General features: G+C 44.4%; 1 protein-coding gene across 2 annotated transcripts in view; it reads right to left on the bottom strand.

Annotated features, from left to right (window-relative positions):
• Positions 1–15,596, bottom strand: part of cdh23 (cadherin-related 23) — a 422,443-nt gene that overhangs the window by 226,034 nt on the left and 180,813 nt on the right. The window lies entirely within an intron of this gene.

The raw sequence follows: 15,596 nt of genomic DNA, 5'->3' as shown, positions 1-15,596 counted from the left end.
GAGAAAATGCAAGAAAGGGAGAAAATGAGCGTGAGAGAAGGTGTAGAACACAAGGATAGACAGAGGACGGTGCTCAAACAGAAAAAGTCATTGTGGAGGAGTGAGTGTGGCGGACTAACGAGTGAAGACATAAGTGAATGAATGAGTGAGTGACTGAGTAGATGGGTGACTAAGTGAATCAGCGAGGAGCTGGTAAGTGAGTGAATAAGTTATTGACTGAGTAGATGAGTGACAGAGTGAGTGACAGGAAAAGTGAGCGAGTGTGAGTTCGGAGATGAGTGCATGAACAATATAATGAGTAAATGAATGAGGTAAGGAGTGAGCGAATGTGTCAGTGAGTGAATGAGTGAGAAGGTAAGTGTGTGAATGAATGCATGAATAACTGAATGGGTGAATGAGGGAGCAGGAGCTAGCTGATAACATGTGAAGTGAGGTGTAAAAGTGAGAATCTCGCTCGCCCTTCAAACCCTGAACACCATCTCACTCCGTGACACACACCGCTCGCAAGCTCTTCACGTCAGTGTTTAACGGTCCGTGAAGTAAAGTGTCTGCTCGTTCTGCATGGAGAAACGGAGCGAGAGCGCAGCCGCAGCCGCCCCAGTGCGCATGCAGCCATGAACACACACTAATGCAGGGTTTAAACCCTTTACATCTGTAAACATGGGTCAAAACGAATCTTAATTATTCTCCTAACGACACTAGGCTTTAATTATAGACAGTTTACGCACATTGTGCCAGTGGGAGTGGCCAATTATGCAAATGTGCACAGAGTAGCTGGAGCAGGATAAGACGCCTACCCCAGGACAGGACAGAGAGATCACTGGGCATCACACACTCACCCAGTCACTCACTCACCCAGTCACTCACTCACCCAGTCACTCAGTCACCCAGTCACTCACTCACCCAGTCACCCAGTCACTCACTCACCCAGTCACTCAGTCACACACTCACTCAGTCACTCACACACTCTCCCAGTCACTCACACCTGTGGACAACTTCACACACCCAATCAACTTACCATACAAACACAGAGAGAACACATCACCTACTAACACAGAGTGACCTGAGGCATGGACTGAACCCATAACCGCAGGAACCTGGTGCTGTGTGACAGTGGCACCCCCTGCAGCACCACAATGATGACTTTAGGCTTATTCACACAGATAATATTTATCACAGTGGAAACTTCACACCACGTCAGACGTGTTTTGCCTCAGCGCTTTGAAATCGCTGGAAGAGGAAGAAGAAATTGATTAATTGAGTCAGAGAGATAAAGAGTTTATCATTTTACTTTAAACACTGCAACTAAACGACACACTGAATCCCCCACAGTCTCCAGAACGTCACGGGAGTTCAGCTGTGTTTCCGAAGCTCACCGGGGGTAGTGTGAGCCTCTGCATCTGCTTGTTGCTTCTCTCATTAAAAGAGATTATATTTTCTTTAACCGCTACAGTTTAGTTCGCAGCGTGTTGATTGTTTTAAGCTTCTGTGTTACGAAGTGCTGCTGCGAAGAATCTGTTCAGTTGCCATCTTTCTGTTTATTTGTTTGGTCTGTAACCATGACAACAGCGCTTTGATTGGTCTGATTTTAACGCTCCTGTGAAACGCAGAAAATAGAACATATGCGTGTGTCTGTTTACAAAACTTGTCCTGCGTTTTTTCATGTGGAAAAGTCAGACTCTGTGTGAAAAGGTCCTTACATTCTCAAATAAACATCAACAGAATTAGGAAGTTCTTCAACAGACTGCGACCTCTTTAGCATCACAATGCCTATACAGGCACCTTGAACATCAGCCAGTACACACACACACACACACACACACACACACACACACGGTGGAACATGGCCGTCTTTGAAGGTGCTTCAGGGCCCCATGAGTGCTTTACTGGCCCCATGAGTCTCTCACCTCAGACTCTCATGAATGTCAAATGGTGTGTTTTATCTCAGCCTCAGTGGCTCAGGAAGAGCATGAAGCAGTGACCTGATGAAGAGCTAATCAAGAGCAGAGGAGGGTGTGTGTGTGTGTGTGTGTGTGAGAGAGAGAGAGAGAGAGAGAGAGAGAGAGAGAGAGAGAGAGAGGAAGTAGATTAAAAATGAAATATGGTTCTCTGTGTTTCTGTGCTTCTGTCATGAGGACCAGAGACATCCCATGACCCTACACACACACACACACCAAACTGGACATGGTTGATGCAATATACATACCGCTGCCCTCATATGAAATTAAATACTATATTTCCACATTTTGTTATCAGTTAATACACAATAAAAGTCCTGGACAAACTGAATAATTTGAGCTGATTTATTTATAAAGATATGTTATTGTGGTATTATTTACGTATCGACACAATTAATCAATCAAAATTGACATTCAGAACTTCAGATCGACATAATGATGTCTGTATCGATTACTTTTATGTTGTTATGTCCCCACTGTGTAGTGTCCATTTAAAACCACGCACTTCACGTGATTCCGCCCCCTATCTGCCACAGGGAAGCAACCTAACACCGAGACCGACTCGAGCAGCTCGTACCGAACAGAAACACAGCGTCTGTGGTGTTAAGACGACACTGAACAAAAACAAGTCAAATGTAAACGCTGAGAAAAAACGAGAGGAACAAGCTCCCAGCAACATTCGAAAAAATATTAAACACTTATTTAATACAACATTTTAACAGCACAAGTCTCGTCACTGAACACTGAGGGTCAACAACACAAAAACAAAACAATCGTTCATTAATCGCAATCATGGCAAAATTTAAAGAAGAATCGTGATATTGATGTGTGCTCATATCGTCCAGCACTAGCTTTTTCACTAATTTACCTTTGATTTTCCCATCTTTTACAACTATATCATCTTTTACCCTGCATTAGTTCTGCATTCATGATTCAGTTTTATAAATTTACAACTAATTACATTTTTGTTTAACCCTCAGTTTAACCCTCAATCCCCCTCCCACCCCCCCACCCCCCCACCCCCACGTGCTTCCTCAGCAACATGGAAATCCACCACTTTCCGAACTGCTGATGACAAAATGCAGCTGAAAAGCTTAATAAGCTTAATGATGAGAATGCAAACTGTCCAGATCTGTCACATCAGAGTGCTGTGAAAAGAGAGATGGTGGAGAGCTGTGCTCTGTAGGACTCCAGGGCTCGGGGCTCATGCATCGATGAGGATTAAACTCTCCTGGTGACAGGGTCAACACAGAGACCTCTGCAGCATAATTCTAAGCCACAGTCTGTTACAAACCAATCAACATACAGCCAATTTAACCCTTCAATTTCACACAAAATCAGAATTTACACTGAACACAGATGTGTTACAAAGCCCTGAATATCACCCCTTTGAGGAGCAGTTCCTAAATGTGTGTGAGTGAGGGGTGAGTGAGTAACTGGAGTAGTGTGTGAGTGTGTGAGTTAGTGACTGAGTGAGTTTGTATGCAAGAGAGTGAGTATGGGAATGTGTATTTGAATGAGTGAAAGAGCGTATGAGTGAGTGCCTCTGTGTGAGTGAGTCATTTTCTGAGAGTGTGTGTGTGTGTGTGAGAGAGAGAGAGAGAGAGAGAGAGAGAGAGAGTTATAAGCCAGTTCCATGAATTGTTTTGCATTTAAAAAGCATGGAATCAGCAACACAGACGCACACACACACACACACACACACACACACACACACACACATACAAACAGTTTACTGGGGGCTCAAGCCCATTCTAAAGCAGGTCATAAGACCCTCTATCGATCCAGAGCCTTCAGGTCTCAGGAGGAATAATCAAACCTGGAGAAATAGATCACACTCTTAGATCTCTCTGCAAAAAAGGTGTCAGCTGTATTGTTTACAGCAGATCAGGAGATGATTGAACTCAGAAAGCCTGTGTGTGTGTGTGTTTATATATTTAAGAGGACGGTATCTCACCTTTAGTGGTATAGTGAAGATATTTTCTTTTATAAGTGTATTTATTTTATTTAAAATGATTTGATTTAATGATTTACTATTTGTTTCTGGTTACGTTCCTCACAAGACAGATAGATGTGTGTGTCTGTGTGTGTGTGTGAGAGAGAGAGAGATAGAGAGAGAGAGAGAGGGAGTAAGCATGTTTGTGTTAGAAATTAATCATAGCATGTTGTACATGATGCGTTTGCTACTCTCTGAGCAGGCTTTGCTTTGAGAGTGAAGCTAGACAAAGTACTGAGATTCCATTAACGATAGCAGGAAAAGAAAGAGGAGAAAAAGGCAATCGTTGTCGTTCCTTCATCACGCGCGAGTGCTTTGTGAGAAAGTCTGAGAAAGCGGATTTTCCAGGTCGCGCGCACCACTGCTGTTTGGGCGACAGTCACAGGTTACTGCCTTTAAATAGGCTGCACAAAGCATGAGCGAGTCGTGCTCCAAATGAGCCTCTGTATGTGTGTGTGTGTGTGTGTCCTCCATAAGATTAACAGGACAGGGTCAAGCCCAGCTGTGGCTAATTGAAAAGCTGTAGAGAGAGGGCACTGAGAGGCAAGATAAAGATCCTATAGAAGAACATGACTAAGCTAAAGCTGTATTACACCTCTCTCTGACATCTGAGCAGGAGAGTGTAGCGACACTGCAAAGGAAAGGAGACTCTGTGTGTGTGTGTGTGTGAGAGAGAGAGAGAGAGTGTGTGAGTGTGTATGAGAGAGAGAGAGAGAGTGTATAATCGCCTTTTCTGCTTATCTAGCCGTCCAGCCGGGAAACAGCCAGTCTGACCTGTGAGATGTCTGGTAGGTTTCGGATGAGGCTTGTGTGTGGCTCACTGTACAAACTCTAAAGAATGAAAGAGATGAACAGTTTGATCCCGTATGAAAACACACTGGGGCTGATTGTATTTTCTGAAATGCAAACATGATTCTATTAATATCCAAAGCACAACCTGAGCTACATCACCACACCTGGACGTTTAAAGGAACACTACGTAGTATTTTTACCTTAAAATTACAGCTTCAAATCCATTGTGATGCTCCACTGAGCTGTAACAGGGAGAACAGAGCCTCTGCCACAGCCACTCTGGGCTCAGCACTGCAGAAACTTCACTATGTAAACTTTTGGAGGAGGGTAGGCCGTCTATTATAGGTCTATTATACATATGGGAGGAGTGAGACTGTAAAGCCCCACCCACAGAGAAACTGGTGTAATAAGCACAAGAAAGGCCAATCAGGATGGACGCTCTTTCACTGTGTGCATGTGTCTCTCTTCCTCTCTTTCATTTGCAGGTGTCAGGGAGCCCCTACTAAAATGTGGGAGACTCCCAGAACTGCGTGGAGAAGTGAGACTTCAGACAGACGCAGTGGACTCGGCCGCACTGAGACCGAGAGCAGACAAAGACCCTTCGTTTATGGTCTCGAGACCACGCTTGTGCACTACAACACATCTAACCCTGACCCCAGACATAGCCCTAACCCCAACTCTAACATTACACTCAAAGCTCAGAAAGATTAGAAATAGCACCTAATTGAACAGATTATATTCATTCATTCACTCATTGTCTGTAACCCTTATCCAGTTCAGGGCGGCAGTGGGTCCAGAGCCTACCTGGAATCACTGGGTGCAAGGTGGGAACACACCCTGGAGGGGGCACCAGTCCTTCACAGGGTGACACACACTCACACATTCACTCACACCTATGAACACTTTTGAGTCTCCAATCCACTTACCAACGTGTGTTTTTGGAGCGTGGGAGGAAACCGGAGCACCCGGAGGAAACCCACGCAGACACAGGGAGAACACACCACACTCCTCACAGACAGTCACCCAGAGGAAACCCACGCAGACACAGGGAGAACACACCACACTCCTCACAGACAGTCACCCGGAGGAAACCCACGCAGACACAGGGAGAACACACCACACTCCTCACAGACAGTCACCCGGAGGAAACCCACGCAGACACAGAGAGAACACACCACACTCCTCACAGACAGTCGTCCGGAGCGGGACTCGAACCTGGAGCCTGGAGCTGTGACAGAGACACTACCAGCTGCACCACTGTGACGCCAACAGACTATATTCTATCTCTAAATACCAACTATAAACATAATGACAAACCAAACTGTGAACTCCAAAATGTTAGAAACATTCCGGTTAGGCTCCGGCCCCACCATGACCCTGAACTGGATAAGAGTTACAGACAATGGATGAATTAATATTTTGTTTGATTGTTTGTCTTTTTTTTTTTTTTTGGGGAATTTGAGCTCACCCCTGCTATTACACCCTCAGTGCTGCAGCTGAACAACTTTCTTGTGTGGGCTCTATCTATTACAGATCTTAATTTAATATTTCTGAACAAATAAAATAAAAATAAATAAATCAAACATTCCGAAATCTGAAAGAGTGTGGCGTCTTGGTTCTGGCGGCCGGGTTCAGCGATGGCCTGATGTTTATGTACATCTTTGATTATAGGACTTCTTTGCTCTTGAGGTAGTAACAGGGAGCAGGAAATAAGACGTAAGTCGGAACCAACGTAGTAGGCATCTAGGCATGTTTACATGTAGAGAGTGGCATCGATGAGGAGGGCAGCGGTGTTACCCACTAAACTACAACAACCAAACGCAGCAGCTGATGGCTCCGTTTGACATCCTCAAACAGTTTCTGAAAGAGTCGAGCGTACTGCCGTCTGTAAACACGGGCTTCTGCTGCTGCAGCTTCAGCTTTGGGTTTCAGAGCTGAGCTCGGTGCAGTGTGTGATGATTTATACATGCAGTTTGCACAATGCTGAACTAGACCCAGGGCAAATCTTAAAAGGTAAATAAATACTAAACAAGTCTCGGCTGTTTGACTGAGGACCGAGTGCTGCCTGAACTTTTGCTTTAACTGTGGGCCAGAGACACTGGAGCTGTGCTGCTCTCTCCTTCTGGGCATCAGGAGAAACTGTATGGGGCTTTGAGACTGAGTCTTTATGGGCCACTGTAGCTGGAGGGGGAGCAGGTTCTGACCAGAGTCGTGAGAACATCTGTCTCTCCTGCGGCGATTAGAAATATATTCAGCAGATATGAGCGCACTATGTACGAGTTCTCCACCCGGCCAAGGGCCGAGACACACCAGTCACATGTATGAATGTGTCTCTCTGTTTCTCTCTCTCTATCTCACACACACACACAGTGTCTCAGAGGTGAGAACACCCCCAGGCTACTGGTGTGTGTGTGTGTGTGTGTGTGTTCGTTCAGTGAAAAGTGAGTGTTTCCCTGCCTCTCCTGATGAAAAGTCGAGGGGTGTCCAGAAAAAAAGCACATTACTTATTTACACAAACATGCAGCACATAGTCAGTCTCCAATAGTTTCAATTTCAGAGGCTCGAGTAAAAATTAAATGTCTTTCTGCTGGTCACGCTGCTAAACTGACCCACATGCTCAAAAGAACAATGCTTCAGGTGCTGACCAGAAGGATCCGGGTCTCTCGCGAACACAAGTTCTCCAAAAGGAACTAGACGAGTGCCAAAATAAGTTAAATCTTTCCATTATCCAAATGATCCAAACTGATATATTTATACATACAGGAGGTCCTCGGGCTACGTCAGTCCAGAGTTACGATGTTTCATGGTTACGACACATCTCCCATTTACTGTATAAAGCCTTGTTTCGAAGTGGTTTTGCGTCGTAAATGTCTTAACGTGAACTTCACGTGTGGTGTGTGCGGCGCGGCGGAAGGATACACGGTTACGCGGCTCGGGACCGAGGAGGACGGCGTCACCACAGTCGCATTGTACGCCATTGTAGCTTGCTGCTACGTCGTTCTCTCTCACGTGTGTACGTATGTTCCGACTTACACCGAAAATCGGTTTACGACGCGACGTAGGAACAGATCAACGTCGTAAGTCGAGGACCCCCTGTACATATATGATATGATATGATTGTTTTATTAAAACACAATAACAATTTTCTCATAAATGAGAGACAGGAACCTGGATTAAGAAATTTCTAATTTCAGTTTTTCATTTCCCAATATTTTTACAAAACGGAAATGCTTTGTCAGTCCGTCTCCACACTAAACTCCTCAAATTAAAGTGAAAATGCTTCGGGCTACAGTCCGGAGATCATTCTCAGCTGCTGGAGTGATGTAAGATTCACAGGAGCATAGAACAGATCTCAGTACCGCAGATGAAAGTGACCAAAATCTGATTTTAAAAATTCACTGTGATATGTTCTGTTCACACAGCCACAACTGTGGCCACTTTTACCTGCTGTGTGAACGTAGCCCTTTGAGAATCCACTCCTCTTCACTATCTCTGTTTACTGTGACTGTGTTCCACTGCTCTGGCTGTGAACAGAGACGCTACTCAGTGGAACGGGTTTGGAACCAGACTCTGAACCAGACTTTGGATATTTCAGAGCAATATCTTTCTCGTGTCACAGGACAGTGAGGGCGTTTAGAGATGGAAACAGAGTGGACTCAAGATATTGTAGACCAAAATCTCCTCACACTCCTAAAGGCAAACACTCCCTCTTCCCCATAATCATGAGACACAGTGGCAGATACTGCGGGGGCAGAGTGTGATTGTAGGGATGTCCTGCTGAGAAACAGAACAGAGTACAGTGGGGACAGGTGAAAATAGACACAGATGGAGCTGCTTTGACCACAGCCCCAGAGTTATTTCCTTGCGAGTTTCTGTATCCAAATCGGTGTGTCGCCCATTTTAACATTTCAGGATTAAAACTGAACGGCCCAAATACACATGGACCCCCAAAATATAAACTATATTATTGTATTATGAACTGCATTTGTTCAGCAAAAGAGCCATGGGTTGGTCACCGCTAGTTTGGGACATTTATAGTTAGGAGCTTTGAGTTTGGGAACTGTGTAACCACTCAGGAAACGTGAACACACACACACACACACACACACACCAATGCTATTCTCTGTTGTCCCACTGTCTGACCTCAGCTGAACTGTCAGTGTTCACCTATGGAGTAACACTCAGGTTCTGCACAACACTGAACACATCCTCTGACCTGTAACGAGAGCAGGACCCGTTTGTCTCCACAAAGAAGCACTGAATTGCACTGAGAGGAATCTGACATGTACTACAACTAATGAAGGGACAGTGTGTTTAACCCTTAAAATACAGGATTACTCCTGAGCCGTTTAGTTTGGAAGACTGATGATCATGCCGCTTCCCCGGAGCTGATCTGTGAGTTATAAGAGCGAGGAATTGAAATGTAACACCACTCACACATCTCTCAGGCTTTAGGGGTTAAAACGAGCTAAAACTGATGGAATGTGAAATGTGTCTGTGTACAGATGTCAGCAGGCTGCTGTTTTAGATACCGCACTGCAGCTGGGAGGAGGTGATTACTGAGGTGATTATACAGTAAACAGCACATCAACAACAACAACAACAACCTCTTAACGCCAAGCGGTCTCTCTGTGTGTGTGTGTGTGTGTGTGTGAGAGAGAGAGAGAGAGAGAGAGAGAGAGGGTGTTGGATATGCTAATCTCTACTCTCTAGATCATTAACACATATCACCCTGGCAATTAAAAACCCGTTTATCTTAATTACTCAACTAATGATACGAGTCCCTGAGGACACACACTCCCACAGAGGACACCCAGACACACACACACACAGAGAGAGGGAGAGAGAGAGAGAGAGAGAGGGTCATACATAGCCTAATGTATACACACACATATAGATTATCTTAGAGGACACAGCTAAATAAATGTACATACTACATACGCACACTGATACACACACACACACACACACACACACACACACAGATGAATTCTCATCTCTAACTCCCCTCATATAATGTGCTTTCCTGCTTTCTTTGTGGTGATGAAAATACAGAGTATTTTAATATCAGTTCTAAATATATCAGTGTGAATATTTCACATATTTGGAGGTTAGGTGAATTGACTTCTGTAATAACTGTCCTAGTGTGAGTGAATCAGTGTGTGTGTGAGAGTGAATGAGTGTGTGTGTGTATGTGTGAGTGAATGAGTGTGTGTGTATGTGTGTGAGTGAATGAGTGTGTGTGTATGTGTGTGAGTGAATGAGTGTGTGTGTATGTGTGTGTGTGAATGTTTGTGTATATGAATGAATGTGTGTATGTGTGAGTGAATGAGTGTGTGTGTATGTGTGTGAGTGAATGTGTGTATGTGTGTGAGTGAATGAGTGTGAGCTCAGATGGTTTGGCGCTCGGTCCTGGGTAAAGCCCTAGCGCCTGATGCAGGACGGTGGTTCCTGGTTGAAAAGACACTGTGCGTGTTTGGCTGCTGCTTCTCGTGTGTGTGTGTGTGTGCGTGTGTGTGTGTGTGTGTGTGTGTGTGTGTGTGTGTGGATTAAATGTTGAATGGAATGGCATTCTGAGCCGTTTTGATTGTAAAGTGTCCTTGGGTTTCTAGAAAGGTGCTGTGAGTGTAAATATAAATATTCCAGTTCAGATCTGAGACATTAACAAAACAATCTGGATTTTATCTTTACTTTAAGAGAGGTAATACCTTCTAGAAGTCTAAAGATTCCATCAGTGAGTATGTGTGTGTCTCCGGACACATTCAGAGCGTCCAGTACAAATAATGACTTCAGGGTATTTGAGCAGGAACAGTGAGTACAGTTTAAATCACGAGTGTTCAGTATTAATACTATTTCAGTGCTATACTGGAGTGTAAACTGTGAGTATTTTGATATGAACGCTGAGTATTCGGTGTTGAGGATATCCTCCAGGCCTGTGCTGAGCTGTAATGATTCCTGATGACCCGGAGTCAGTGGCTGGGAGACAGCTCAGCGCAGGGAAGGGCAAATCACTTCGAGCCCTTTGAAAGTTACATCAGTGACACTAATGCAATTGATTTTGCCATTAGACACGAGCGTGTTTGTGGAAATGGAGATGCTAGGCTTTCAGTATGAAACAATCTCAGCTCTAATGGCGTGTCATTCACTCCCTTCCCCCCCTTCTCTATCCTCCCTCTCTCTCTCTCTCTCTCTCTCTCTCTCTCACCCAGATCGTCTATTCCCTTATGTTTATGTGTCATTCTCTTCAAAACACCCTCCCTTTTCTTCTATCCCTTTATCCCTCTTTTCTTTCAATTCCTCTTTTTAGCAGTGTGACTGTAGTAGTGGGAAAGCTCCTTTGACACATTACCACCCACAGCCAGAGAGAAACCCAGAAAGAAATGGACACGAGTCTCTCTCTCTCTCTCTTCGAGGTCAATGAGAATAAGGGTCTCTAAGTCCAACTTAAAACTCAAACATATCACACACAACACATGGTCAAATCTCTCTCTCTCTCTCTCTCTCCTCCCTCGCTCGTCCCTCTTGTACTTTTCCCATTCCCTCTCCTCTGTGAATCTGCCTCGTGCTGATAGCAGTGAAAGTGATCTGTGGAGGATGCATATGGACGCAGACGCACTGTGGGTGTTTAGAGTTTCTCCTCTGTCACATGCTCATACATTTATATTCAAACAGACTTAGCAAGCGCACAGTTCCAAATCCCGACTCTATACGGCACCCGCACAGAAAGCAGCACAGACCCGGCCGGTGCCAGATGCTCGTACGAGGGAAAGAGCAGCGCAAAATGTGACTTGATGAGGCTGCGGTGTGAGTTTGCCACGTGTCTAAAATGAATGCTCGGTTTAATGCTAACTCCACATTTGGCCGCCCGAGGTGGGTAGTAATTCGTTACTGTTTACAGTCGTCCAAGTGTATTTCTGATTAGGGCTGAGCTATTTGGGAAGAACACAGAACTGTGGGTTTTGTTATTTATTTACATTATTTTAAATTTAAGTCCAAGTCAAGCCTTTTAAAAGACTCCCTCATTTCTCTGTTGTATTCCTGAGTTCATTATTAATTGGCGTAATCTCACAAATTCAAATAACAACTGAAACTCAGCCATTTCAGATCATCAGAGCTTCACCAGCTTTTGTCTCTGAGAGTAAGGGAAGCTCAAGCTCCTCTCGCTTCAGATCAGGACACATCTATAGTCTATTCACATCAGGAAGATGGATCTGGAAGGATTTGGAGATGTCAAGAGGCTCTGAGAGAGAATTGTGTAACACTGTGGATGTACCTATGTAACACGTCCAGTCGTGAAATGTCCTCACTACTAAATATTCCACACTCAACAGCCAGTGGTATTATAAGAAAGTGGAAGTGAGTGGGATAGCCATCTTTCTGCAGAGTCAGTCGCTTCAGACCTCCTTCAGATTCAAGAACAGTGTGCAAAGAGCTTCATGGAGTGGGTTTCCACGGCCAAGCAGCTGCATCCAAGCCTCACATCACCAAGACCAATGCACAGTGTTGGAGGCAGTGATGTAAACCACGTAGCCACTGGACACTGGAGTTCACTGCAGTGACGTATCACTCTTCTCCGATGGGTTTTTCCGATTGGCAGGGGATCGGTATTTGACTGACTGCATTGTGTGAATGTAGATGGATGTAGATTCATTATTCGGCAAGCAACAGGTCACTGGTGCCCTTGTTATCTTTGTGTATAACTAGTTCTTCTTCTTCTTTTGGCTGCTCCCTGTCGTCAGGGGTCACCACAGATCATCAACCGCGATCCGTAGCATTGACCTGGCACAGTTTTTACACCAGACGCCCTCCCTGGCGCATTTATCCGTGGCTAGGTAGAACTAATTATTAATGACTACTAATGTGTTAACAACATAATTAATACATGTTAATAAACAGATTTTAACCTGTTTATAAACCTTTATAACTGTAGTCTCATTGTAAAGTGGTACCTAGTCGTCTTCTTCTGAATTCTGTAAGTCGTGTAGACACTTATCTGGTTTATTCAGGTTGTTAGCGCCGGACGTGTCACTAATAATGAATCATGGCTTCTTTATCCACGCTTAGGGAAAGTGATACTGATTCTACAGGCTGCACTCTGTGTTTGTGAGGTGTAGGGATTATAAAGTGCTGTGAAATTGAGGAGTGGTCAACAAACCTGACAAAACGAGAGCGAGAGCGCTGACAAGGTGACAAACAGACGGTCCTGTCCCGGGGTTCTGCAGGGCTGTAATTCACGATGCCACGGCAGCACTACACTTTGGAGGAGTTCTGAAAGTGAAATAGTTATCCTTTCAGCGCTGCTTCAACTCGTCTGGACACCATTACCATTTTTAAAGAACGTTTTCCCACTGCGCGCTTTTGAATCCCTAATTTACTCATAGTTTTATCCCTTCAGAGACTTTTGGCTGTGTTTAAACTGTAAATTCCATGATGAAATCAGATATCAAAATGTCTCCAAACAAACTCCACCTTGAAATCCCAGGACTGTGTCACTGTACGTACTCCCACCCTGCGCCCCCTCACCGTCCACTCTGTTAGACACACCTGAAAGATCTTGTCCAACCAAATCATACCGGCTTTGTGGGGGTCCAGTTCATTAAATAACAGGGTGAAAGGGGACACACAAGTATGCAGAGCAACAGATGGACTACAGTTTAAAGGCTCTATATGGTCAGTGGAGGTGAGAGACTGGACAGTGAGTGTAGTATACGTATGAAGCTATGCACTGCGCTGTGTTACAGTGGTGTTATCCACAGCAGGCAGTTTTTATGGCACAACATATTCTATTTGTGCCTAAGGCCTGATGCTAAAGAATGGTACATGCCCCACTGTGTGTGTGTGTGTGTGGGTGGTTGTGTGTGTGTGTGTGCGCATGTTGGGAAATGCAATGATGCATGGCCACTGCTGTCCTTGAAAGTGGACATTTGTGGACATCTCGCACATATCAAATTCCTCTTTGTGACTAGCAGTCAGTGTGAGGAATAATCCAGTGTGAGAGTGAAGGATGGGGTGTGGGGGTGAGTTATATTGCAGCTGATAAAATAAAGAAAATAACGTGAATAAAACTGCAACATGCTGCTGGACTGAGTTTAGAAATAGTTCTCCCCCCGCTGTAACTAACTGTTTCACACACAATGTATAACCACTGAGTCTTTAATTAATTACCTTCACAGCTTTAATAATCATCACACAACGGTGTAAAAAGTACCATGTCCATATCCACTTTAAAAGGTGCCATTATCTCCCTCGTCTCCACAGAGGAACACAGTTCTGTTTCTTAATGAAACGTCTGTGACCTGCTTTGGTCCAAACCCCACGAGCCCCACAGCAGTGTTCTCCCCCTGTGTAAACAGCCCCTGTTCAGAACGCCCGCTTTCAGCACCTGTTCCTTTAAATGATAATGAGCCGCTCGCTGTTCACCCCGACCCCGAGCGCACAGCAGTGAGGAGCGAGGAGCAGAAGCTCTGGTTTTTAGCTGTTTTCACTCTGTTCTCTTTCTTCTCCATTTTCACTCAGTGCTCTTATTTCTCCGCGCTCGTTGTCTGTTATTCGTCTTACATCTGACTTTGGCAGTCCACAGAAAACAAACTGAGTGGTCTAGTTACACAGTGTGTGTGTGTTGGTGGGTTCCATACCACCACATTAAGGTGCACATGCATTGAAAAAGCCAAAAAGTCAAAAAGGTGAGTCGACACAGAAGGTGTCCGCCCCTGGTTTAAATTCTTTCTGCTTTGCCACATCTCACCCTGTAAAGTTAAGTCTAACACACCTGACTCTCCCAATCGACAAAGCTGGCTTTAGGTTTGAGCTGGATCTAACGCTGGCAGAGAGACGGGGCTCCAGGAGCGGCGCTGGGCAGAGCTGATTTAGATTATGAGAAAGAAAAATGATATCCTGCAGCAATAACTGCAGCTAACACCACCTCCAATTCTCCAGGGGGTCAAAGACTAATCTTTCACAGTAGCTTTTACAAACGGTATCAGAACCGTCTCGTAGTGTAATTCAAATTCCTTTCAGGGGCAAAAGGGCTAACTCCACCATTTATTTATTTATTTAGTTTTGCCTATGTTCTATCTGCCCCATCCAGGGCCTTTCCCTCTAATTTGGCTTTGTCCCATTGGCTGGACACTCTCTTCCACTACAATCCAGAACGGCTACTGTCACTCTAATATCTAATATCGATCTGTTTAATAGAAAATGCTTTCTCTCTTCTGAAAGTTCTCTTTCCATCCCCTGAAATTACAGTGCATTTGTTCCTTTCATTAAAATTAGCCAATGGGAACTGTCCTACAACCGTTGCATGAAAAAAAAAAAAATACAATAAATACAGGAACATGCCAAATGACTAGTAACGTGCCGCGCAGCAAAACAGACCGAGACGGCACTGTCCAAAGTGCTGAGCGTGTTGTATTAATTCACTTTAATCCACTTCAATTTTTTGGTCTGGTAATCACCCATAAAAAGCCGGTGCACATTCAGAGACTGTAATTGATATAGTTCTGTACCGACGGCAGCTTTCAAAGCCCTACGGTAAATGAGAACAGAAACAGTGAACATTCGCTAACACTTTACCCTCAGGCTACGCTAACAACAGATAACGAACAATGCCTCAAATCACCACTAACTAAACACTGGAATGGTAATGAACCTTATCTTAGCATTAGTGCTAGAGCTAGGAGTAGAATTAATGCTTGATATTGTAATTTAAATTAATATTAATTGGACATGACGACTTGAACCATCTCTAAATAATTTAATTATGATTAATACAGATTACCGCTCATTAATTAATGGAAACTTTGGCAGGCTCTGGACCCACTGCAACCTTGAATCGCATAAGGGTTTATACA

This window comes from Hoplias malabaricus, chromosome 8, assembly GCF_029633855.1.
Source record: "Hoplias malabaricus isolate fHopMal1 chromosome 8, fHopMal1.hap1, whole genome shotgun sequence".
Taxonomy (NCBI): domain Eukaryota; kingdom Metazoa; phylum Chordata; class Actinopteri; order Characiformes; family Erythrinidae; genus Hoplias; species Hoplias malabaricus.
This window is presented reverse-complemented; position numbering and strand designations above follow the sequence as displayed.